General features: G+C 53.5%; 1 protein-coding gene across 8 annotated transcripts in view; it reads right to left on the reverse strand.

The window, feature by feature from the left end:
* The window catches only part of PCGF3 (polycomb group ring finger 3), a 67,258-nt gene extending 50,713 nt beyond the window's left edge, over positions 1–16,545 (reverse strand). Inside the window, exons 1-2 of one of the 8 annotated variants that reach the window (XM_070613506.1) lie at positions 16,142–16,545; positions 8,669–8,873 (exon numbers count right to left, since the gene is read on the reverse strand). The gene's annotated coding sequence lies outside the window, so the exon portion shown is untranslated. Of the gene's footprint in view, positions 1–2,561; positions 2,654–3,840; positions 7,947–8,668; positions 8,874–15,891 lie in introns of those variants that run through there. The other 7 variants (XM_070613503.1, XM_070613504.1, XM_070613499.1 and 4 more) reach the window with 7 other exon arrangements.
* Between the last annotated feature and the right edge of the window lie 10,141 nt (positions 16,546–26,686).

Here is a 26,686-nt window from a genome sequence, read left to right on the forward strand (position 1 = left end):
CCAAGTCAGACCAGAGGCACGGGGGCTCCACTCTCTGGCCCCATCACCCTAGACACCAGCCATCCCTCCATGCAGCCCAGCATGGCGGCCAGTGTGGCCGAAGGACTGAATCCCCCTCCTGCCTGGCCAACAACTGAGATTCGTCCTGCAAGAGGCCAGCAAGGTTGGCCCTCAGCTGGTTCGTGAGAACCTGGCTGGGGATAGTTCCCTGCATCAAATGCTGAGAGCGGCCCGCTGGGCCCAAACATGTGCCAACAACGTACAGCGTGGTTATGTGGGAGGCTGCTTTCCTTCTGGAATCTGGAGCGCGACAAGCAGGGGAGCCACCGTGACCAGCCCCTGACAAACCCTGGGTGCAGGGAGCGTCCCGTCCCTGCTGACGAGCCGAGGTTGGGAATCAAAAGAATTGCGGAAGCTGTGCCCAGTTCCTAGACCTCGTCGCACGTCTTGTCCTCTGCTGTTTCTGCTGGGTCCTTTTGCTGAAATACACTGTAGTGGTGAGCATGAGAGTGCTTCCAGCCTGTCTCCAGCACACATGCTCCACACCTGGGATGTTAGGCTCTAAACCGCACCCTGACCAAATCCCTCTCCTCACCCCTTGCCCCGTGCTCTCCTGGCATCGCTCTCAGATCCTGGAGCCTGCCACACACCCACTTCCCGCTGGCCCCTGGGGTCTCCGCTCTGTGGATCTTCTGTGCAGCCTGCCCAACCCTTCACTTCGTGAAGAGTGACCGGGGCACTGCCGGTGCCCATGTTTCCCAGGGGCCCTGCACTTACACAGCACCCACTTTCCAGGGGGCCCTGTGCCCTCTTCCCTGGGAGCTTACACACCCCGATTCTCTGTGTGCCTGGGCTGATGAGCCCCGCTCTGGACCCCACTCCTCACAGGGCTCTGGCCTTTCCAGCAAGCTGTTCTTGCTTGAGAGCCTCCCTCCTCTCACTGAAGATGAACCACCACTAGCCAGCCAGACAGGACCCCCATGACCCTTCCATGCTCCTCCGCCCATCCTCCATCCCCCACTCTACAAGACGGCTCCCGACAAGACCCCAGCGACGAGGACGTTGCCAACATCACCAATCTCCAAGGTCCCCCGCAGCCCCTCAGATCTGGCCCTGCATCTCCCCCTGTGGCCCCCGCAGGGATGAGATGCAGCCCTCCACAGAGACCGGCCCCGGCAACTGCTCTGCACGCACGCCAGAGTCTTCCGGAAGGGCATGGGTGAGTGTCACTCCACCACACCTTGCAGGCACAGCTGAGACCCCAGGGGCCCTCGCACCTGTGTGAAGAGGCCCTGCTTTCCTGCCCACTCACCTCCACAACAGCCACAAACAGACCAGCCACAAACAGCCTCCTTGGCCACCAACAGTTCTCCTGGGCCAAAGTTCTACACAGGCCACTCCACCATGCACTCACCGCCTGGAGTGCTCCCCACTCTGGCTCCTGCAAGCTCTGTTCAGTGGGTACTTCCCTACCCCTCCACCCCCGTGTTACACCTACATCATCCATTACTGTCCTTTACACAAGTACAGTGGGTTTGTTTTGCAGTGTGAGAGTAATACACACATTTATTAAACACAATTTGGAAAGTAAAGAATGATATTAAGGAAAAACTTCTACAATCCTGATCACCCAAAGCTAACTGCTGTTCTTAGCGTGATGGTGTGCTCCCTCTGTGGGAAGACCCTTAAATGCTTCCAACACACACACACACCCCCTCGTTTTTACTAAGACACCGTCCTCGGATCACACATGCTGCTCTGCAACACAGTTCTCGTAACTAATGAACCACCCTGGCATCTTCCCACATCGACACACACGGCAACTGGGCTCCACTGTTCCGGGTCTCAGATTCCGGCCACAGCTGTCTGTGTCACCACGGCGTGGCGTGCGTCCTTCCCCAGAGACAAGCACACAGAGCTGGCTCTGTGACCTGCGGGCCCTCCTAGAAGTGCCCTCCTGAGGCTGGGCCCCACTCTCCTGCTCGGCTCCCTGCAGCCTGAACCCTCCTCAGTCCGCCTGCCTCAGGTGCGGGCGCCGCTGCCCTGGAACCCACCCCCCCCCCAGGAGAAAGAACTTGTACCTGCCCCACCAGGCAAGCCACTGGGAGTCCTGCTTTCTTTTGTCAACCATATCTTACAAGCATCTTAGTTTCCTACTTATTTCAGAATTAGTTTTGCTAAGTTGTGTTTTTCTAGAAAATGGTCATCAAATTTACTGGCACAAAATTGTTCATAACATCCTGTAGCCTTTATTAAACTGCTTTACTGAGGACATTTGACAAATAATAAACTGCACATATTTTAAAGGGACAACTTGGTAAGCTCTGACATTCACCCTGGGAACGACTACCACCATCGAGAAAGGACCTCTGCCCCCCCTCATCTGGCCCGGCTGACTGCACTGAATTCGTGTTTTCTGGATGTTGTGTATATGGGATCACACAGTATGTGCTCCTGGCACTCATGTAACTGTTTTGAGATTTGCCCATGTTGTTAGATGTACGACTAGCTCATTCTTTTTATTCTGAGCAGTGTCCACTGTAACTTTGCTGGCCACTCACCAGTAGATGGACATCTGGGTTGTTTCCTTTGGGGCTGTTAGCAATAAGGCTGCTGTGACATCTGTGGCCATGTCTTTGCGTGGGCAGATGCTCTGGAGTAAACACCCACAATGGTTATATGACAACTTTTTAAGAAAATGCCCACCTGCTTCCCACCCCTGGCCAAGTCCAAGCTCCAGCTGCCCCACAGGGGCACTCCTCCCTCCCTTCTTCCTCCTCCAAGCCACGTCCTCCGTCGGCCTTCCGTGTGCATGGCTAGTCCCTGGACAATGCCATGTCTCCTGTCTGGACAGCGGATCCATCCAGGACAGGCCTCCCCATGCCCACTCTCGCCACTGATTCTCCACGGTCAAGTCTGAGCAACACACAGAGAAGCAAATCAGACCTGTCCCTCCTAAGTGAGATCTCTGAAGCGGCCCTGACGCCCAGGGAGCCATGCCCCTCTCCATGCTCCAGCCCTGTCCACATTGGTGTCCATCTGGTCTGGGCTCATCCCCATCAGCACCTCTCCACGTCAGGGCTCGTCCACATCAGTGCTTGCCCACATCGTCTCCACTGCCCTTGGCACTGCCCACCTCTCAGCTCTGTGTGTGCCGTTCCCCACCAGCCTGGCTCTCTATCCTCAGGGTGGGGGTCCGGCTCCTGGGCAGCCATCAAAAAGACCCTGAGCCTCCTGGACAGGCCACCCCAACCCCTGGCCTGAAGCCGGCTGCGGTCCTGTCCTCCGTGCCGTCATTATCTTCAGTGTGTTGTGCCCAGCCTACCCCCAGCAGGGTGGAGGCTGAGTCCTCATCACTGGAGACCCTGTCCAGCAGAGCACCCACCTCAGGCCCAGTGCTCAGCAAGTAAACCCTGTTGAATCCACCATAGACACTTCTGCCTTCATGCAACACTCTGAAACACCTGTTCTCATTTATTTTCACACAGAAGTCACCAAACTGCTGAACTCTGCCCCTTGCCCAGTGCCCTCTTGTCACAAACCAGTCTGCTGCGATCTTGGACATGTATGTTCCTGAGCACTCCTCCTTGAATCAGGCCGGGGGAAGCCGCCTCCACATCCCATGTGCCCACCTCTCTGCCCATCTGATTGGCTTCTCCTTCTCTCCCGCTGACTGACTGGAGGAGCTGGGTCACTTCTGAGTCCCTGGCACCCACTGCAAGAAGAGCCCTGCTTTTCTGTCTGGTCCACTGTGGTCTTTCCTCTACGGCCCAGCTGACCACACAGCCCTGTCCCCGGCCCCCGGCTCCTCCCTGTGGCACTCAGCACCTGCCAACTCACTCTCAGACCTGCTGACCACTGTCTGGGCCCGCTCACCAGGGAAGGCCAGCACCTACAGTGGCGCCTGGCACATGGTGGGGTTCGGAGAGCTGCTGAGCAAATGCACTCTGCCAGTATCGCCACATCTGTGAGCGAGCCTGGAGGAAAGACAGACCCGCCAGGGCTCTGCTCACGGCCAAATGCCAAGGACTGGTCACAACCTTGTCAAGATAAACAGAACCATATCACAAACGCTCCTGCTGGGATACTGAAACCAGGTCAAGACTATAAGAGAAAAGGAAACTTTAAGTGTATTTCTATACGGCTGTATATCTCCATGAAAGCTCTAAAAATAAGTAATAATAATGATGAAATAGCATAACATGCTTTGACTTTAGATTCTCAAAAGGGTTCAGGACTCACAAGGCAGTGAGGATCCCTGCACTACCTCCTCCGCTGACTGGGCCCTGATGCCCCCAGCAACCCACTCCTGCCTGCTCTGGCCCATGGGCTGGGCTTCATCTCCCAGCTACCCACCCCCAGGTCACACTGGTCTTAGCTCCAGGGAGGGCCATGGGGTGCTCCCTGCTCACTGCCCAGCTACGTAGAGCGCAGTGCTCAGAGGCCCTCCTGCCTCGTCCTCACCTCCCCACCTCTGCTCAGGGTCTCACCCCAACCCAGGGACACCACAGCCCACTGTCTAGCTCAGTTGCTGACCATGTGGCCCTACACCCAGAGCCATTCCTCCTCCATCATCGGGTGTCCGAGGAGCACACAATGTGATGTTAGTACTTGTTGACTGAGCAAAGAAACACCCACTCACTGATATGGCAAAGACCGATGGCCGTCTCCATGGTTGAGCTGATTCCCAATTTTCATTTCCTAAATTACGTATTTGTACAAATATTTGGGTGTAACTTAGAGACCTGAGACACAGTCACCATGGTGGGACCCCAGGCACTTCTCGCGCAGCATCATGGTCCACATCAGTGACATCTACCACAACCAGACCGCTCGCAGGCAAAGTCCACATGGCCCAGAGCATGCCAACACTCACTTCCAGTCTCATCTCAGCAGCTGCCCACCTCCACGTGTACATTCGTATTCCTCCAGCTCAACATGCCCTGAACCCAAAACGAGACTCCAACTATCCACACTCCACTTGGATGGCCAGGCATTTCCACAGCTCCAAGTTTAATCTGAGCTTCCCACCCACACTGGCTCTTTCCTCACCTCAGTGACCAGCAGCCCAAGTGCCTGGTGTCATCCCTGCTTCTCGCTCACCGCTCACCCATCTATACACAGTCGGGTCGACTATACCCCTCCCACCTACACCCCTCTACTGTGCTGGCCAAGCAGCACCACTCGCTCCCACCACACCGGGCCCTGCTTACCTGCAACGGGGCTCCCGCCACACCGGGCCCCGCTTACCCGCAACAGGGCTCCCGCCACACCGGGCCCCGCTTACCCGCAATGGGGCTCCCGCCACACCGGGCCCTGCTTACCTGCAATGGGGCTCCTGCTACACTGGGCCCCACTTACCTCTAACACAGCTCCCAGGGATCCCGTGAAAACACGAGCCTGAGCAGATGGCTCCGTGGTGCAACATCCTCCGAAGGCTCGGGGAAAGCCAAAGTATTCCAGTGGCCCAGGAGGCCCCAAGCCATCTCCCTCGCTCCATTACGGGCACGGCGGACAACCTGCTAGTTCTAGAACATCTTAGGTGCACTTCTGCCTGTGGCTCTTCAACTTACTGTACTTTTGGCTGGAACATTCTCTCTTAGAAGGCCACATGGCTCCTCCCTCACCTCCATCAAGCTTTTTCTCAAATGTCGCCTCCTCAGCCTTCAGAGACCACCTTGTTTAAAATTATGTGCACACATATGCACGCATGCACACATGTACACACATACACACACACCAGGACTAAAAGCCATCACCCTGGGACTTATCATTTACTTACGATTTTGTTACCACCCATCTCCCTACACTACAGTGTCAGCCATATGACTGGCAGTATTAAAAATTCAATGGAAGGGCCATATGATAAAGTTGAGAAAATCTTCCTAAAGAGTAGAAAAACACAGGAAATATGAGAGAAAAGATCTGACAGCCAACTAACAGGTGCTTCAGAAAAAACAGAAAACAGAGAAGGAGCTTTCAAGTATACTTTACTATTTCATTTCTTGCCTGGTACAAGGTGCTCGTTGTATCAATCTCTATGCTCGTTTGTGGGCAATATTTCATTTTTTGGAAAAAAATAATTCGAGTATTTCCCCAGCTGGAAGAATCATCAGACTGGAAGGGCCCCAGTGCCGAGCACAGTGAGTGAAAATGACCCACATTTGACCATGGATCGGAATCTCCAGACACCAAGGGTACAAGAGAGGACCCTAAGGGTTCTGGGGCAGGAGACCCCACAACAGAGTGGGGACCCGGGGCACCAGACCTTTCATCAGAAACACTGGACTCTACAAGTCAAAGGAGCAATTCTTTCAAAGCTCTGAGGAAAAATGACTTGAACGTAGAATTCTATATCCAGCCAAACTATAACCAAGTATGAACAGAAGCCACAGCATCTCCAGGTCTCAGGAAGTGTGCCCACTTCACAAATGCCTCCAGCGCACCTTTGTGTGCCAGCAAGTGTGCTCACATGTTACCAGAGGTTGTCACGTGCCCATGGAGCTCCCGTTCCCACTGGTGATGAAGGACAAACTCATCAGCAAAGACTGACGAATGCATTGAAGAAAGCAGATCAAGAAGAGGACGAGTTGGGGCCGGCCCGGTGGTGCAGCGGTTAAGTGGACACGTTCCACTTCTGCAGCCTGGGGTTCGCTGGTTCGGATCCCAGGTGCCGACACGGCACCGCTCATCAAGCCATGCTGTGGTGGGCGTCCCGCATATAAAGTAGAGGAAGATGAGCATGGATGTTAGCTCAGGGCCAGTCTTCCTCAGCAAAAAGAGGAGGATTGGCAGCAGTTAGCTCAGGGCTAATCTTCCTCAAAAAAAAAAAAAAGAAGAGGACGAGTGGAGGGGCTTCTGACAGTGACCAGGGAAAGCCGGTTCCAACAGCTGTCTGGACTGTGACCTAGAGGGGGAGGTGGCCCAGCAGAGGGAGGGGCAGGAGCAGCAGGCACCCAACAGATGGGGAGAGGGAGCCAGTAAGCCCAGCACGACCACTGTGCAGCCGGCCAGCCCGGAGAACGAGGCAACCAGATGAGACAGGGGGACGAGGATGGAGGGCCCAGGAGAGCACGGGGTTCAGACTTGACCCTTGGGAATTCACAACAGGAGACAGTATGGTCAGGCAATGTATGGAAAAGAGAAGGCAAGATTCAAACTCAGCTGTATAAGAGATTCTATTCACAGCATCACATCGGCTGTCAACGCAGGTTCAGCCTTGGAGAAGCATGAAGCACCTGCAGTGAAGGGGGCTGTTGGACCCCAAGTTCTACCAGAAGGGGGCCAGCTAATGAAGCTGCTCGGCCAGAGACACACGCCCCCATTCATGAAAAAGGCAGACTCAAGGTGGAACCAACAGCCCAGAGGGCAAAGCTGACAGCCAGTGTGTCACCCCGAGCTTGACACCCCCTCCAAGACGTGGCTGGGGAATCCCCTAATGCAGGTGAACTGCACTGACCCAGGCCTGTTACCTCCCCTGCCCCTTGTGAACCAGAACAGCTACACCTGCTGTCCTTCATCTGTCTTGCAGCCCTGGGGTGCTGGGAGAGCAACCAGTCTCCCCAGGTTCACAGGTGCCCAGGAGCTGCAGTGAGTGGATCACACCCATCAGAGGACCCAGGGACAAAACTCAGGACTCTGAGCTGATGCTACGACGGATGAGGGTCTGGGGAGACCTGGAAGGGAGGAACAAGTGTGTTTGCATTTGCGGGGAATATAAATTTTGGGAGGCCAGAGGGCAGACTATGGTAGGCAGAATTCTGAGATGGCGCCAAGATTCTGGGCTCCACCTCTAGCCTTACTACCCTAGGTACTGGCTGCAAAGGGGTTTTTGAAGATGTAATTAAAGTCCCAAATCGGCTGATTCGGCCCTTAAAATAGGGAGAGTATCCAGTGCCTTGCCCAAATCGCATGGCCACTGAAAGCAGAGTTTTCTCCAGCTGGTGACAAGAGTAGGTCAGTGGGATGTGTCCTGCTGGCCTGGCAGAAAGCAACGTGCTATGTCAACTGCCCACAGCCCCGGGGAAAAGCAGGGCCTCCAGGAGCTGAGGGCAATCCCCAGCAAGTGGATCCTACTAACAGCCAGTGAGCTTGGAAGAAGACCTGAGACCCAGTCGAGCTGCAGCCTGGCCCACACGTTGATTTCAGCCTCTGAGGTGCTGAGTAGAGAGCCAGCCACACTGTGCCAGACTTCTGACCCGTGGAACTGTGACTAAGTGGGTGTCCTTTGAAGCCACTGAGTTTGTGGTAATTTGTTATGCAGCAACGGAAAACGAATGAAACAGTATTTAGAGAAATGGAAGTTACTAGCAGAAGAAAGGGGCAGCTTCCCAAGCCTGTAAAACAGAGTGGCCACCAACTCTGGAAACATTTTCATTAGGCAACTACTTCCCAATTCGAGGGATAAAAAACGGTTAAAAAACAAGTGGCAGAAGTTGGAGCCCCTTGGTATGTACTACATTGTGCCCCCAAAATTCATGTGTCGAAGCCCTGATGCCCATCTCTAAATATGCGGCCTTCAGATTCATGAGGCTGGAGCCCCACGACAGGATTAGTGCCCTCACAGCAGACAGCTTCCTCTCAAGGTCCGCCACGTGAGCACACAGTGAGACGGTGGCCCTTGAAGGCCAGGAAGTGGCACCTGCTTAGGAAACAAATCGACCGGCACCTTCATCTTGGATTTCAGCCTCCAGTACGGACTGTGTCGTTAAACCACCCCGTCTTGACATTTTGTTACAGCAGCCGAGCTGACTAAGACGTGCCTCTTCTGATTTCTGACGTCAGTCTTCTTCACCAGCTGCCTTTAACGCAAGGTCGGGGAAAATGAACTGTCTCTAGCCATTCCCATCTCTACGGTGAGAAACGCAGCAACTCTATGGAAAGGAAATGTTATCTGACAGCAAAAGTCATATTTCCATGAACAATTTAAAACTTTCTACCCACTAAATCTATACAGTCTGCTAAGAGCATCAAAGCTGACTCTGATAGGACTCGCGCCTGTGTGCCTGTGAGAAACGATGAAAGGGCCCAAGGCCCCCCTCCAGGCCAGACACAGAACAGAGGGGCCCGATGGATTGCCCTCTCATGGGAGAGGCTGAAACGCCAGGACAGAGCCATGCGGACCCTGGGCTCCTGTGCTGGGACTCCAGGCCTCTCCTGATGCTCTGCAGGCCCTGGCAGACTCGGCCCAGCACGCAGGCCCTGGAACCGGCACAAGAGGGCGGCAGCAGCACCAACCCGAGGAGTGCCACAATGTGATGGCAAGTCCCGGATGCCGCAGCACAAAGCAATCTCCCAAATGTAAGCCTGACCAGCCCCTCTCACACTCCCTTTAGTCTCCTGAGGATGCAGGGAACAGACAAGGTGGACGACACCATAGTAAAGAATCAGAAAAGTCCAGATGTGGCAGATGGCTGAGAAAAGTCGATGCTGTGGGGGGAAAGTGGGGAGCCTGAAATGAAAAGATACTAAGAAGGCGTGACCCGCAGTGCCATGCTGGGAACTGCTGGGTCTGTTTCAGGAGGGACATGACCTCCAGTGCCACGCCAGGAACCTGTCAGGTCTGGTTCAAGAGGGAATGACCCCCAGTGCCATGCTGGGCACCCACAAGGTCTGGTTCAGGAGGGAATGACCCCCAGTGCCACGCTGGGCACCTACCAGGTCTGGTTCAGGAGGGAGATGACCCCCGGTGCCACATCAGGCACCCACCAGTTGTTTCAGGAGGGAATGGCCCCTAGTGCCACACCAGGAACCTGCTGGGTCTGTTTCAGGAGGGAATAACCCCCAGTGCCACACCGAGCACCCACTGGGTCTGGTTCAGGAGAGATATGACCCCTAGTGCCATTCCAGGAGTCTGGTTAAGGGAAAACGCCATTCTTGGGACAACTGGGAGATCTGAAAATGGACAGGAAGTGAGCTGGCGTGTGAACCAGTGCCCACTTGTCAGGTGTGATGGGGATACTGCCGGTGCGTGCAGGCCATCCTACCCTCAGACCTGCATGCTCTGAATTACGGAGGAACGGGGCAGGCTATGTGCAGCTACTCTCAAGTGATTCAGTGACAATAAATATGTACTTAGAAAAAGAGATAAAGCAAATATGGCAACGCATAAATAACTGCTGAATTGGGAGAAGGGGATAAGGTGTTCAGTGTATAATTCCTTCAGCTTCTCCCAAATAGAAACTTGGGTAAAAAAGTAAAACGAAATCACTTGAAATAAAAAATGAGGAAGGGGTGGCCCTTCCCCTCCTCGCTGCTAGCTGCGCCTGCCCTGGCCGCGCTTCCTTGGTGGGCAGGCGGGGCGACCTGAGAGGTCCTGGGGGCTTTAAGAATCGATGAGCTGACGCGCTTTCAGAACAGGGCACGAAAAGCGTCAGGAAGACTGGCTCTTAGCTCCTCCTTGTTGAGCACCTTGGAAAGCCAGGCCCTGCAGAGAACTGGGAGATGTGGCAGCTGAGGAGACCCCACACCACCCACAAGTTAGCAGGGGCTTCAAGGAGGCCTGTGGACAGCTTTCTACTGTTTGCATATTTCCTGCTAAACATCTGGAATTTGCTGTTAACACAAAGTCTAGCAAATACTGATACATTTGCAAAAAAATCCATTTAACTTCCACCCTCTAAATTCACCTAAATATTAGAAGTTCTCTTCAAAAGAAGCAAAATCAACCTAACAATCAGCTCTTAAGGACTATATTTTCTTTCTTTTTTTTTTTTTTTAAAGATTGCCACCTGGGCTAACAACTGTTGCCAATCTTTTTTTTTTTTTTCCTGCTTTATCTCCCCAAACCCTGCCCCCCAACCCCGTACACAGTTGTATATCTTAGTTGCAGGTCCTTCTAGTTGTGGGATGTCGGAAGCCGCCTCAACGTGGCCTAACGAGTGGTGCCATGTCCGCGCCCAGGATCTGAACCCTGGGCTGCCTAAGCGGAGGGCGCGAACTTAACCACTCGGCCATGGAGCCAGCCCCCAAGGACTATATTTTCTAGCTAATTTTAGTTCTTATCAATGAACGTTCTACTTAATTCAATGGACAATTCTGAAAATGCACCAGAGCAGTGTTCACACCTTAACCCTCTCATCACATGTTAAGTGTTTATCACTGTTTTTTGTCATTTTGGCTTTCCTATAGTTCACTTCTGTAGGAGAAACACGGCAGATCAGAAAAGACGGTCTTGTTATTTTTGAAGGCCTCACTTTTTAAAATTTAATGATAAACTATCGATTTGTAGAACTGAAGAATAATAGTTCCATATTTTGAAGCACAATGAATTCTGCAGCATTTTTGCAATATCAGCAAATATCGGAAGGGTAACAAGGAACTGTCCCCAAACTTAACATAGTTCAAAAATAGTAAAAGAAAATTACATCTTCAAATTTGTTTCTGACCATTAACCAAATAAAGCTTCAAATGAAGTAACAAATCCTGCCATTTAATAAATTAGAGAGTAACAGTATAGACCAAAATAAACCTTGCTTTATAATCCAAATCAAACAACCCAAATAAATAATTCCAATCACTGGCAAAGGGCCCTGCCTCACACTAGCAGGGTAGAACCTCGGCAGGTCCAGAAACAGCAGGGCGGCAGGAGGGGACCCTCCCTCCAGTGGGGCTCCTAGGATGAGTCCCCCAGGGAGGCTCCCATGTGGGCCCCGGATGGGTGCCCTTCACAGCCCTGTGCTACAGCCTCAGCCCAGAGCGACAGAAAGAGGCACGGAACCAGAGTCCAGGCAGTCCAGGGTGGAAGCTGCAGGCCCGTGCACACAGGCTCCTGGAGCATCACTTTCTTACACAGGTCAAGTATCCAAAATGTTCTGGGATCTCACATCTTAAAAACTTGCAAGGGCCAGCCTGCTGGTGCAGTGGTTAAGTTGGCACGTTCTGCTTCTCGGCAGCCCGGGGTCCGCTGGTTCAGATCCCGGGTGCAGACATGGCACTGCTTGGCAAAAGCCATGCTATGGTAGGTGTCCCACGTATAAAGCAGAGGAAGATGGGCATGGATGTTAGCTCAGGGCCAGTCTTCCTCCACAAAAAGAGGAAGATTGGCAGTAGTTAGCTCAGGGCTAATCTTTCTCAAAAAAAAAAAAAGAAAAACTTATAAATGTCAGCTTATAACTTCTGGAGCAAAATCACTGTCAGGAATAAAATGATGCTCTGGAAACAACTCAAATCATTGCACATGAAGCTATCAAAGAATTCTACATCACTGACACACACACTTACAATTTAAGTTGCGGGAGGAGTCCTTATGGTTTGCTACAGGTGTTCTATAAGTTAATTCCTAAAAATCTTTCCTCTTTGTAATTTATCTTCCCCCATGTGTAAGCTCCAAGCTTCATACTGATTTCAGTCATTATGGTGACGTCACAGGAATCTATACAACTAAAGAGACAACTGAACTGTTGCAACCTCATATTTAACACACTTCTCTATATACAATTCCATTAATTTACTTATGGGGTACTTCCCAGGCTGTATATTAACTGAAAACTGATAAATGCCAGGCTTTAAGACGGCCCCAGTGACCCCCACTCCTTCCCAGACACACACCCTGGAGGAGTTCCAACCCCTCAAGTGTGGGCTGGGCCTCGTGACTAGGTTCTAACAGAGAATACGGCAAAACAGATGGGATGTCACTGTCAAGATGAGGTCATGGGTCTATGGCCTCTTCGTCGCTCTCCTGTTCTGTTGCTGGCTCCTCTGAGCTGCCCTATGGAGAGCCCCAGTGGAAAGGAACTGATGTCTCCAGCCAACAGCCGCATGAGTGAGCCTGGAAGCAGACCCCCCGGAGAGCCCTCAGAGGATGCCCCAGCCCCAGCTGGCACCCTGACCACGGCCATCTGAGACCCTGAGCCAGAGGACCCAAGTAGGCCACTCCCAGATTCCCGACCCACAGACACTGGGAGACAATAACCAACGTTATTTTAAGGCACTAAGTTTTGGGGTAACTTGTCAGACAGCAATACGTAAATAATACAACTACCCAGCACTATCACACTTTTAGAAGTCCAAAAATAGGAAAATAAAGATCCTAACCAAACCTGAAGGCCCAGTTTTGCAAGTCTTTTTCAAAACTTCACAAACCAAGTTTTAAAAAGAGTAAAATAGATGTACAAAAAAATCAGAAGAAGTAAGCATTGAATAACAAGGTCCCAAGCATAGTTACATTTGGCAAATAAAAGTTTCTAAACTGGACTGCTCAGGGATTCCATTCAGTTAAGATTCGGTCCTATGAAATGTTACACTGAAAATCTAAAGTGGTTTTCTCCTAAGCAACCAAGAAGTGAAGTTGTGGCACAAAATTAAATACTCAACTGACCAGTTCAAGGGCCTCTCTTGGGCATCCACATAGCTCAGAGTTTCAGATTTATACCTCATCCTGCTGCTCAGCTTATGGAAAGTTTGCAAGCCTAACGCAAGTCAATCTTTCTAAGAGTACTCCTGCCTTTCACTCATTCGCTCATGCACTCACTCATTCATTCAAGCAGTGTGTCTGCACGCTGACCTCACGCCAGGTGGCCAGTCCTGGCAGCTGAGCTGGGCAAGGCCCTGCCCTCCTGGGTCTCTTTCATTCTCTCAAACTCTCCAACGTTATCTTACTGGACACACTCTGGAGCCTCTCCCCAGGCAGAGAGCAGCACATACCACACCCTACTTTTTCATCACCCAAATTAAAGGAAAACACAACATGGGCAAGTTCTAGATGAAAGTCTGACTCAAAGGTTTCAGAGAAGCAAAGGCCCCCTCCCTTTAATCCTCTCCTTTCCTGGAGTGGAGAAGGTGCCTGATTCACTCACCTCACCTGCACCCTCGCCTGCTCCGACCTTCCTGCACTGGCCCACTGCCTCCACAGCACTTCCTACAGCCCACACTCCCGGCTTGGACTCCACCCCTCTTGGAACTTCCTGGACACTGAAAACACCTCCAGACTCAGCACGGAGGGTGCACCCACACAACCTTGAGAATGGATCTCGTTTGGTGACACCACCAGAGGGAGAGGAAGGCAGGAGTAGCTCAAGGTGCTGGACACTGACCACCTGGCCAAGGCAAGGAAAGGATAACAACTCTAGAACAGGGGCTGGGACAACAGGGTAGGGGACAACTTTCTGGGTCTGGGGAGTGGGCACAGTGCCAGGCTTGGGCATGGAGCCAGTGTGGACTAGAAGCTCCCCTGGGGGGCCGGCCCCGTGGCCGGGTGGTTAAGTTCGTGCGCTCTGCTGCAGGTGGCCCAGTGTTTCGTCAGTTCGAATCCTGGGCACGGACATGGCACTGTTCATCAAGCCATGCTGAGGCGGCATCCCACATGCCACAACTAGAAGGACCCACAACTAAGAACATACAACTATGTACCAGGAGGCTTTGAGGAGAAAAAGGAAAAAAATAAAATCTTTAAAAAAAAAAAAAAGCAGCAGCAGCTCCCCTGGAATCCCCAGAGCTGGGAGATTGGGCCCCAATTCTGCCCCACGTCTGCCCCCAGATCCCAGCCAGGTGGCATCTGCTGAAGACCAGAAGGTCTGTGGGGCTGGCCCACGGGCTCATGATGTCAGGGTGTTCAAGGGCCTCCCAGAAAGGGGAGGTTTGCACCTGTGGGGCTCAGGTGACCAGGATCCCTGATGACCCAAGGCCTTTATAGCAGGCAGGTCCAGTTGAGTGGGCTGGGTAGCTTCAGGGCACCTCTGGATACTGCCCCAGGGGCCCAACCCCCTGGAGGCCTAGCTTGGGGTCCTAGCACTTCCCACAGTCTACGCTTGGGTGCTTCTTAGTCACTTATTCAGGAGCCCCAGCCTCCCTCAGGACTTGTCTCCAAGTTCCAGCTCTTGTCAGGGTCCTGGCCTTCCCTGACAGCCTCACCTTCCTTCTTCATAGTCCTGCTCCAGCATCCCGACCCTCCTAAGTGACCTATCTGGAGCCCCAGTCATTCCCAGAGCTGTTATATGGCAGGAGCCCTCCTCGAGGCACAGTCCCAGGGTCCCACCCTCCCAGGAAGGAGGAGCTGTCTCAGGGTCCCAGAAGCGCTCACAGGACTCTTCCAGGATCTTGGTCCTCTTTGGGGCCAGTCTTGGGGTCCCAGTGTTCCCTAGTGGGTTTATCCTGGAGTCCTGACCTTTCCATGGGCCTGTCCCAGGGTCCAGACCTCCCCAGTGACCAATCCCAGGGTCTTGGCCCTACTCAGTGACCTGTCTCGGGGTTGGACCTTCCTCAGGGACCCGTCCCAGTGTCCCAGCCCTCCCTGGGTCCTGCCCAAGTCCTAGGGCCTTGCCCTCATCAGTGACCTGTCTTAGAGTCCAGCCTCCTCTGATTTCTGTCCACTCTTAGGGTCCCAGCCTTCCGTAGTGACCCGTATTGGGGTTGGACTCTCCTCGGTGACCCATCTCAGGGTCCAGTGCTTCCTGGTCCCTGTGTGGTGGGTCCTAGGGTTGGGCCCTCCCCCGGTGGCCCATCTTGGACTCTGGTCCTCCCTGGTCCCTCCCCAATGACCCGTCCTGGGGTAGGGTCCCTCCTAGTCCCTCCCCAGTGATCCGCCCCAGGGTCTGGCCCTCCCTGGGGACCCATTCCGGGGTCCAGTGGCCCGTCTCAGGGTCTGGTCTTCCCCACTGACCCGTCCTGGGGGCCAGTCTTCCCAGGTGACCCGTCCCGGGGTCCAGCCCTCCCTGACCCCTCGCCGGTGACTCCTCCTGGGGTCCAGTCTTCCCCAGTGACCCGTCCCGGGTCCAGTCCTCCTTGGTCCCTCTCTGGTGACTAGTCTCGGGGGCACGTCTTCCCCAGTGACCTGTTCCGGGGTCTGGTCCCTCTCGGTGACCCGTCTCGGGGTCCGGCCCTCCCTGGTCCCTCGCCGGTGACTCATCCCGGGGTCCAGTCTTCCCCAGTGACCCGTCCCGGGTCTGGCCCTACCTGGTCCCTTGCCGGTGACCCCATCCCGGGGTCTGGCCCTCCCCGGTGACCCGTCCTGGTGGCTTGTCCCCCCATGGGCCTGGCCCGCGCCTACGGCCTGCCGAGCGGTTCGGGGCGCAGCAGCCGGGCCGCCTGGGGCGCAGGGGCGCGGGCCAGGGTTCGGAGCCTTCCGGGCCCGGACACGGGCCGAGGCCGCGGCCTGAGGAGCGGTCGCCGCGGGCCCGGCCGGGCGGGGCGCAGACTCACTGACCTGCCGTCTCGGCTGCAGGCGAGCGGGACGCACGCGGGGTCCGCGCCGGGCGGGGGAGGGGGCGCCGCTCCCTCCGGGTCCCCCCAGGAGCAGGAGAAAAAAACCCGTCCGGAGTTTAAAACAAAGAGGCGGAAATGCCCGAGCGGAGCCGAGCGCCGAGTCGGGGGCGCCGCACTTGGAGCATGCGCGTTGCGCGACCCGGCTCCCACCCCACAGCCGGGGCGGAGGCGGAGCCTGGCGGGGGCGGGGACCAAGGGGCGGGGAGGAGGCGTGGTCAGGGGACTCAGGCGCTTCCGGGCAGGGTTTGACTAAGGGATCCGGTGAGGCGATGGGCTGGGGGGCGGGGCCTGGGCCATGGGCGTGGTCAGAGGTGTTCGTGGGGACAGGAGGAGGCGTGGTCAGGCGGAGCGTCGGCCCGGGTCTCTGCAGAGGGACCATTCTGGGCGCTTGTGACCCGCGGCGGATCGGTAAGGGGCGAGGCCTGGCGGAGGCGGGGCCTTGGCCTTTAGGGGGCGGGGCCTTTCGGGGGTGGGGCCGGGGCGTGGTCGGCAGGCGCAGCTGGGGTGGCGGCAGCCTGGCGGGGCGGGGCGTGGCCTGGCGGGGGTGGGGCCGGGGCGTGGTCGGCGGGCAGAGCTGGGCGTGGTGGCAGCCTGTCGGAGCGGGGCCTGTCGGGGGGCGGGGGCTGTCGGAGGCGGGGCAGGGGCGTGGTCGGCGGGCGCAGCTGGGGGTGGCGGCAGCCTGGCGGGGGCGGGGCCTGGGCGTGGTCGGCGGGCGCTGCTCGGTTCGTGCGGGACCCGGACTCTGCAGGCAGCTCTGGCAGAGCCTGGTTCTCGGACCAGGGATTTCCTTCTGGCGGAAGCGGTCTCGTTGTGCATTTCTATCCTTCCTGGGAACTAGCACCGAGCGCCCTCCGTGCACCAGGCGGGAGGGGGGGCCTCACGGAGGCCCTGCCTCCGGCACGTGCGGACAGTGGGCAGCCTGGCTAACCCTACAGCTCGTCCGTATGTCCACCTCCGCGCAAGCCCCGCTCTGGAGCTGTAAGCAGTGACCGTGCCGTCCACATCCTCTTGGGGTCCACACTGTGAGGAAGCAATAAGAGGAAAACGTAAACGTGGTGTCATGTGGGAGACAAGCCGGGTGAGGGAGGCAGTGGATATCCAGAATTAGTCACAATAAGGTGGATGGGCACGGAAGGGACACACAGGGAGCAAGCCCTGCAAATATCTGGAGCAGGGGTTCACAGGCAGGGTGTCCAGCCAGCGCCAGGCCCCAAAGTTGGCGGAGGGAAGGATGCTTTCCAGAGGTCAGCCTGGCCAAAGTCAGAGAGCACAGAGAAGCTGGAGATGAGGCCAGACGGGGAGGTCCCTGGCGTTCTGAGCAGAGGGGTGACGGCATGGGGCTGGCATTTTAAAGCTTCCCTCCAGCTGCCCTGTGTCTGTGGGCTGACTGGAGCAAGCCAAAGGGGTGCAGGAGAGGGTAGGAAGGTGGGAGGAGGCAGGGATGGGTGGGGAACCACTGCAGGGGTGGGCAGCTGCTGATAACTTGGGGAGGGTGATGGGGCCCAAGGGTGGGGTGGGAGTGTACATGATGTCCATTAGCCCCCTAGTGGAGCAGCTGTGAGGCTGTGGGCTGCAGGAGTGCAGTGTGCACTCGCAGCCCCTGGAGATGGATGAGATAGTCAGGGAAATGAGTGAGGGATGGGGACTGAGCCCCCTGTGGCCCTTCCACATGGAGAAGTCTAGGAATCCAGGAGGAACCATCAAGGAAGACAGATGGAGCAGACTGGGGAGGAGGAGCCCCAGGGTGAGTGATGTCCTGTCAGCTGCTGCGAGGGGCAAGGAAATGAAGCCCATTTAGGGCCTAAGCCACCACAGTATGGGTGCATTGTCAGGTAAAAATGGATTGCAGTGGGCTCCAGGGAGGTGGGTGAATACAGACAACTTTTCAAAGTGTCTGCTGTGGAGGGAAGCCACGGACAGAGCTTGGGCCCCAGGAGGAGAGGGCTGCTTTCTGTTTTTGGGAGGCCCTGGTGGCCTCAATGGGGCTGATGGGGTGCAGGGGGAGATTGACCACGCTGGAGAGAGGGAAGGCGGCCTGAACCCAGGTCCTCACCTGGGACTGGGAATCGGATCCAGGGGGTGGCCGGCTGCCCTTCACACAGGGGGAGGCAGACCCCAGTGCAGGGAGTGGGGAGCCTGTGCACTCTCTTCTAGCTGCTTCTATTTTCCAGTGAAATGGGAGCTAAGTTGACCCAGATCAAGGGTGGAGGCCCAGCTATCAGCAGTGGGGAGAGCAGACCAGTAGTAGCCCTGGGCTGAAGGCAGAGTGACCCCAGAAAGTCATCTGACGGCTCTTGGACACCATGACCACCTGTCTGCAAGTGGGGGAGAGCCAAGAGTGTTTAAGAGCGTGTGCGTGAGCCATAGCCACTGCTCAGAATTTGTTCCAGGCTGCAAGTCTCTTTTGGAAGTTGCAAACCAGACATCTGGGCTGCCTGCCCGCTCTCCCAGGTGACCTCATTGTTGACAACACCCCAGACCTTGACCCTGAACCCTGGGCTCCTGTGTGCAGCTGCCCAGCCACGTCTCTGCTGGGATATCTTCAGGGAGCTCAGACTCCAAAGTCAGAATGTCAACTCCAGATCTTCCCCGAAGCCCACTACCCACCCAGCCCCCACTGCAGAGATTGTGGGCTCGATCCTGCCTGCTGAGCCGAGGCATGGGGGTCCGTACTCCCACACCCACACCCGCTCTTGCAGATGCCTCAGAATTCACCTATCTGGGTCCAAGGCCACTAACTCCCCCAGGTTACCACAGAGCCTCCCAACTGGTCTCCCCACTTCTTTCCATGGGCCCCTAAATCTATTCTCAACACAAAATAGAACTCTCATAACATGTCAGTCAGGGCTTGTCCCTCCTCTGCTCAGAACCCTCCAGGGGCTTCACTCAGAGCAAAAGCTCAAGAGAAGGGACACAGGAAAGGAAACCTGGGAGGATGAAGTGTGTGTTGTGTTGATGGTGGTGGTAAGTTCGTGGGTGTGTGCATGGGTCAAATGTGTGTTGCGTTGATGGTGGTGCTAAGTTTGCGGGTGTGTGCCTAGGTCAAAACTCATTGGAGTGTACAGGTTACATTCATGTGGTTGTACCTTAAAGAGCAGCTCAGAAAGAAGGAACCAGAAACCATGGTACCACTGTGCCCATCGTCCCCTCCTCCCCTGGAGGGCAAGCATCCCCACTCCTCTGCCCCCAACCATCCTGGGGCACCTGTCCCTCCCTGCCTCCTGTGTTCCGTGCTCTCTGACGGATCTCTCAGGTCACTCATCATGAACTCATGTTGAGGCTGCCATCTGAACATCAGAACAGAGCAAAACTTGCTCTCTCTCTTGTACTTCTCTGCCTGTCCTCACAGCACGACTCGTCAGAAGAACTGTCTAGACTCACCCTCTCCAGTTTCCCTCCCTTGCTATCTCTTAAACCCTCAGGCTTTGGACCCCCTCCGCCACTCCAACAAAATACTCTGGTCCAGGACACGCAAGGCTTCATGGGGTTGCATCCAGTGGCCACTGTCATCTCCATGACCTGCTGTGCCGCGCCTTCCTCCTGAAAACACTTTCGCCTTGCCCCATTTGGCCCCTTCTCTGGGCTCTGCCCTCTGACTGGTAACCTACAGCCCCTCTGCCATCCTCTCCTCTCCCTGTGGTCCTCCTCCTGGCCAGTGGTCACCCTGTCCCGTGGTTTCCAGCTCCATCCAGATGCTGGTGACCCTGCAGTGTTTATGCAGGGAGGTGTCCCTCCAGTGAGCAGCAGGCCTCATCCCCACTGGGTTCAGGACACAACTCTGAGCCTCCTGGGCAGGCCTGCTTCCCACTCAGCCAATGATGGCTCCATCTTCCCTGTCACTAGGCACAAACATGTGGACTCATTCAGCATTCCTCTCCTTCCCTGTTTTCCCACGTCTGCTTTATGGGGAAGTCCTGTTGGCCCTATTCAGAAGTGCCTCAATCCAGCCATGACTCTCAGCCTCTGCAGCTGCCGCCTGGCCACAAGCCACCTGTCCCCTCTGGGTTGGAGCTGCAGCTTCTGCCCCTGCCCCAAAGTCTATCCTCAACAGAGCAGCCAATGAGCCAATCTCCCAACACCCAAGGCAGAGCACACCAGGCCACTGCTTAGCAGCCCAGTGGCTGCTCTGAGTCCCTGAGGTCCTGCCCTGGGCCTGAACTCTGCCCCGACCCTGCCTGACCTCAGCTGCTCTCCCCTGCTCACTTCATCCAGCTACATGGCTCTCCTTGACAATCCTGGAGTGCTGGGCCCTCGAACCTCAAGAGGAGGGTGGGGTGGCTCCCAAGCCCGGGTGGCCATACCCCCGCCCAATGGCTCTTTCCTCTCTCAGGTCTGTGCTCAGATAACCCTGAGGCCTCTCCTGACCAATCTGCCTACAAAACCCCTGGCTTCACCCAGAACAAAGCACAGGGACACTTATAGGAAGGCACTCAACAAGGAAAATGCACCGTCTGGCATCCAGTCAAACTTACTGGCATGCAGAGAAGGAAAATGCAACACATGATGAGGGAAAAAAATGTCGAGTGACACTGATGACAGAATCAGTAGAACAGACATTAAAACAATTCTTATAACTGTAGCTCGGACACTCCAAAGGCTGAGCGAGCTTAGGAGGGAGTAGGACCTAAACGAGGGCATAGGCAGCAAAGCTGTGGCAGAGACCACCGGGCCTGCGTGGACCGGAGCCAGCAGCCAACCCAGGGAGGCTCCCGTTGGCCAAATATGGGTCCGATGACCATGAAAAAGAATAATAGCCACAACAGGTTAAAATATATCAAATATGTTTAAACTGTGAATGCATAAAGCTACTTAAAAACCCTCAGTAAGGTGATGTAGGCGCTGAGGAACCAACTCATTATTTATTTTGTTTTTTAAAGATTGGCACCTGAGCTAACATCTGTCGCCAATCTTTCTTCTTCTTCTTCTTCTTCTTCTTCTTCTTCTCCCCAAAGCCCCCCAACCCCCAGTACATAGTTGTATATTCTTGCTGTAGGTCCTTCTGGGTGTGCTATGTGGGATGTGCCTCAGCGTGGCCTGATGAGTGGAGCCATGGCCACGCCCAGTATCGGAACTGGCGAAACCCTGGACCACAGAAGGGGAGCCCATGAACGTGACTACTCGGCCACCCAGCCGGACCCCAAACTCCTTATTTTTAAAACTGGGAAATAATGGGAGAGAATCAATCTACTTTCCCTTATACACAAACCACACCTCAGGATAACCACAGATGTGATGAGGGGTCATTTCTCCTTGTGAATATTCCAGCTAATAAATGAACAAAAAGTACAGAATTAGGATACTGCCATGTCACAGCCCTGATGGGACCCTGCATCCTGGAAATACCCACCCACGATGCTAACACCGACAAAAGGGAGGTGATCAGACATGACGTGCCTTCTGATCAGAGGACGGCACCAGCAAAAATCCAGCCTGAGTCCCAGTGTAGCAGACATGTCTCTGCCTTGCACACACCACGCACCCGCTGTGGACCATTCCCTGTGGCCTCTCCGGGGGCACCACATCTGTCTTCTGTCTGTCCCAGGCCTTCTCCCACAAGGGGGAGGAGGAGCTCTGCCACAGCACGCATGCAATCGTGAGGGAGCGGTGCTGCTGGTGGCCCCCACTCACAGCTTTGGGTGCTGTTTTTGTGCCCTCTGGCACCTGGAGGGTCCCGCCCCATTCCTGCAGAGGCAGCCTCTGTGTTTGCTGTTTGCTCCCTGCCTGTCCCACTCCCTGCTCTTTCCTGCTTCCTGAGATCACCTCCCAAATACAGCTCCTGACCCGCATCCTTCCCTCAGGCTCTGCAAACTAAGACACGGATCCGCCTCACCTCTCACACCCACCAGCCCGGAGGGGCGCTGAGACAGCTTGGGGATGCAAGCAGCGTGAATGGCTCTGTTTCTTCCACGAACAGCTTTCAAGGGATTTAAAAAGATATATCAAGGGAAACTATAGATGGGAAGGAAGTGAGTGTAGACCAGTGCTTTATTTGGATCCTGAGTCAAACAAACTAAAGAAAGCAAGGTATGTGACAGTCAGGGTGACCCCGTGCCATGAGCGGTAGGTGGTCTGGAAGAGTCAGGGTCCTTTCTGAGGGTGTTGGGGTGGAATTGTGGTCATGTGTGAGTTCTTATCTTTTAGAGATAGGTACTGAAATATCTATGGGTGAAATGATGTGCTGTCTGAGACTGTTTCGGAATAATTTGGAGGAGTCGAGGTGGGGAGGAATCTAGAGGAAACAAGATTGGCCAGGAGCAGATTGTTCTTGGACCTGAGTGACATATTCCTGTGTATTTATTATACAATTCTCTCTCCCTTTGTTTCAAATGTTCCCTAACAAAAACTTAAAAAATTGCAACCACGCACTGTCACCCTCTCCGCTCTTTTTCCACTGTGCTCACCACCATCAGGCGTGGTACAGACCGTTTTACCCCCTTACTCTTTGTTGTTTGTTTCTCTGCTCCAGAAATCAGGCTCCCCTGGAAGGCGGGGATGTCTCTGTTACTTTTCTTCAGAGCTGCATTCCCAGGACCTGGAGTGGTACCTGGCCCAGGGAAGTGGCGCATCAGTGAAGGAACGAGTGTCCGTGCAGATGGCAGCCCTGAGGCTCACGGGCCCAGCGGAGAAGGAATGCGGGTGAGCACTGAGGGATGATAAAGGGCTGCCCCCCAGCAGATGTGACAGCAGCTGATGAGAGAGTAGCTGAGAAGTTTCAGATTTAAAAACTCACCTAACCCCACAGATCCAGACGCTGAAATAATAATAGGAGCAAGTGAGACATCTGGAGCCATGGGGGGACCTGGGAAATCGGTTCCTACCAGCTCCCAGCCAGGGATGGCGGACACCCGTCAGCAGGTGCCATGTCAGCAACAATAGAAGCCTAACTCTAATTTAATCATCGACTGTGAAATAATACTGGGCACTAATTTGTGTGTTTTTTCCAACAAAAAAAACAAAACTCTCAGCAATGACCGCAAGAAAGGTGTGTGTGGGTTGAGTGAATAGGTCATACATTCTAAGACCCCTGACCTATTCCGGGAGAGCCTAAAAATACCGCATAACTTCACTCGTTTTTTAAAGAATGTGCAGTTCATTGGATACCTTAAAAATTTAATGGCAAATCCTAAAAGAATAGAGAGAAAATCTGTAGCATCTAATCCAACAGGGAGAAGAGGAGGGTGTAGAACATGCTGTCAATGCAACAGAAAGTAGAAAAGGAGGAAAAACAAACCAAAAAAAAGTGGAAGTAATGTCTGGTTATATCTGTCATGTTGTGAGTGGAAAGAGCAAGTCACCAGATAAGGAGAGAAAACAAAACTCAGATCAGCGCTCACATTTGAAACAAAACAAGCTGGAATGCCTGAAATAAAGATGTAAAAAGACATCAGAAAAATACTTTCCAAAAGAATGCTGTTGTCACTCATTCAAATAGACAGCGTGGGACATCAGGGGAAGCACTGGGAGCATAAAGAGGGTCACAGCAAAGGAATAACAGTGACACTCCGTCCAGAGCACTGAACCAACAACATTATAAGAGAAACGGAAAAGAGAAATTACGGGAGATGCTAACTCACGTCTATGAGAAACTGACAGATCAAAGCAGGCAAAAATAATTAGTCTATTGACTGTTTGGGCAACAAAAGCAAAGAGCTTTATCTAGTAGATAAAATAGAATCCTGCATGAGACAAATTGAAAACATACATGTATATCTGTATAATAATATATATTTTGAAATATATATTTAAATATCATATGTAAATATGTCTTTATATATGTATTTTTCTTTTCAAGTATATAGTGAATATAGACAAGCATTGACCAGGTTGTTTTGGATTTTTTTTTTTGCTGAGGAAGATTCACCCTGAGCTAACATCTGTGCCAATCTTCCTCCATTTTGTATATGGGTCGCCACCTCAGCATGGCTGCTGACAAGTGGTGTATGTCCACGCCCAGGAACCAAACCTGGGCTTCCAAAGTGGAGTGTGCTGAACATAACCATGAGCCACTCCAAAACTCTGATGAAAGAAATTGAAGCAGATCTAAATAAACGGAGAGAGGGTCCACGTTCATGGATAGGAAGACTCAGTAGCGTCAAGATGTCAGTTCTGCCCAAGTGGATCTATAGATTCAAGGCAATCCCGACCAAAATTCCAGCAAGAAATGTTGTGGATATCTACAAACAACCTAAAGTTTATATGGGAGGAAAAAGACCCAGCATAGCCAATACGATATTGAAGGGAAAGAACAAAGTTGGAGAACTGACACTACCCCACTCCAAGACTTCCTATAGAGATACAGTGATCAAGTTAGTGTAGTACCAGTGAAGAAATAGATAAATAGGTCAATGGGACAGAATAGAGAGCCCAGAAATAGACCCACACAAGTACAGTCAACTGATCTTCAGCAACGGAGCAAAGATAATTCTATGCAGAAAAGGTCGTCTTTTCAACAAATGGTGCCGGACCAACTGGATATCCACATGCAAAAAACGTGAATCTAAACACAGACTTTGTCTCATGTTCTGGTTCTGCATCATGGTCCAGGTCCTCAGAGCAAAGGCATTTACAGCCAAGTTGAGGGTGTTGGTTTCGGAGACATTCCAGTGTAGACAGGAGAAAGACCCGTCTTTCCCCTCCCTGGAGAAGCTCTTCCTACGTCCCAGAGTAAAGAGAAGGTTTCTCTCTCTGGAAAGCAGGATGGGAAGGTCCCAGCAGCGCTGTGTAAGTGCTGTGTCTGAAATTCCTAATTTCAGAGTTCTTCTGAAACGCATCCTGCCACCTGTGCTGTGCCACCTGCGTGCCTGTGGGGGTGGAGCTAGAGGTGTCGCGGTGGCTGCCAGGAGCAAACGCTCTTTGCCTCTGACCCAGGGCCTGTGTTTCCTGCAGACATGGGTGTGTGAGACTGTGCTAGGCCACACTGTTAGCTTACAAGTAGAACAAAATCTCAGACCCTTCACTGTTTCTGATTTAACACACATTCATTTTACACCATAGACACAAAGTAGACACCCTTCGCACACATCAAATAATTAGATGCCCATTTTTTCTCATTCAGACAGAAAAATTAGATAACCATTTCACCCCATATTATACACAAAAGACAGACTCATCTCATACCACACATACCAAACCCACACAGCCTTACATTACACACCATGGACACACACTAGATACCGTCTCATACTAGACAAATACACAAAGTGTATTTAGATGACCATATAGCCCAATAGCATCAGATACTCAACTCCCTCTCTCTCATACACACACACACAACACTGCCTTCACACCATGCACATACAAAAATGTGCCCATCTCACACTACACACGCACACAAAAGTGGGAAAACTAGCTCCTTCCACTGCTTTAACAGGCTGAATAGGTCTCAGCAGCTAGGATGAAACAACCATGGAGGCCTCGGTGGGAGGGGCCAGCAGCCTGGGTCTAATACTTGTTGACTCTGGGGTGTGTGTGAGCCCTTCAGTGCTGGCCTTCCCAGACTATGCCAGAGGGAGACAGAGGAGAGGATGGGGAGGTGACCCTGAGGGCCGCTCTCCGGTGGGGGTGACTGCAGTGCAGGCCTCAGTGGCCAGAGCTGTTCTGCGTTTGGGGAGACAGGCTCCCGTTCCAGTGCAGATTGCTAAACTGTTTTCAGTGGGCAGATTCCCTGACTGGCATGAGGATGAAGTCACACTGTCCTTTTTGAGGCAGCCTGGGAATCCGGATTCTGATTTGCTCACTCAGTTCCCTGCCATGGGGTGGTGTTGGAAGCAGCTCGAGACAGGCGTGGGAGACGGTGTGGCTCCAGGTGGGGAGGGTGTGCTTCTGGCATCAGATGGGCCCACGTGGCTCCCTCCTGCCCAGGTGTGTGGGTGGAGTGGGCCACGCCCTGGAGAACCTGTGGGACGAGTGGGTGGGAAACATAGGGGCTGCCATGGAGGGGCCAAGGCAGAAAGGTTGCACGCCACACACTTCTACATTCACCTACAACTAAGTGCCGGCCCCCCTCCACTCCAGGGATTTGGAAGTGGGCAGACCCGCTCCTGCCCTGACATAGCTGACATTCTCTTGAGAGGAGCAGATAAAGTGCCCTGACGTAGCTGACATTCTCTTGAGAGGAGCAGATAAAGACCAAGCAAAAAACAAACAAACAGGATGAGCCATGACCACCTCATCATGGAAGGTGAGCTTTCCTCCAGGATGTGATCCTCAGCAAGGAAGGTGTTGCCTTTGCTGCAGTCTCAGCAAAGCGATTGCTCTCAGTTGCTTAATTTTGAGCAAGATACTGTTTAGGGAAGACACATTAGCCTGAAAAAGCCTCAATTCTAGTTTGAGATGCTGATAGAAGTCTATAATTGGTTAAGAAAAAAGGAAATAAAGAAATAGAAACATAGATTTAGTCATAATTGTGTGTGTTGAATGTTATTTTAAATAAGCATTTAAAGATAATTTTTAAAAGCAAGATGCTAGGCGGTTTTTGTAAAGAGAT

This window comes from Equus przewalskii, chromosome 3, assembly GCF_037783145.1.
Source record: "Equus przewalskii isolate Varuska chromosome 3, EquPr2, whole genome shotgun sequence".
In the NCBI taxonomy this organism is placed as follows: domain Eukaryota; kingdom Metazoa; phylum Chordata; class Mammalia; order Perissodactyla; family Equidae; genus Equus; species Equus przewalskii.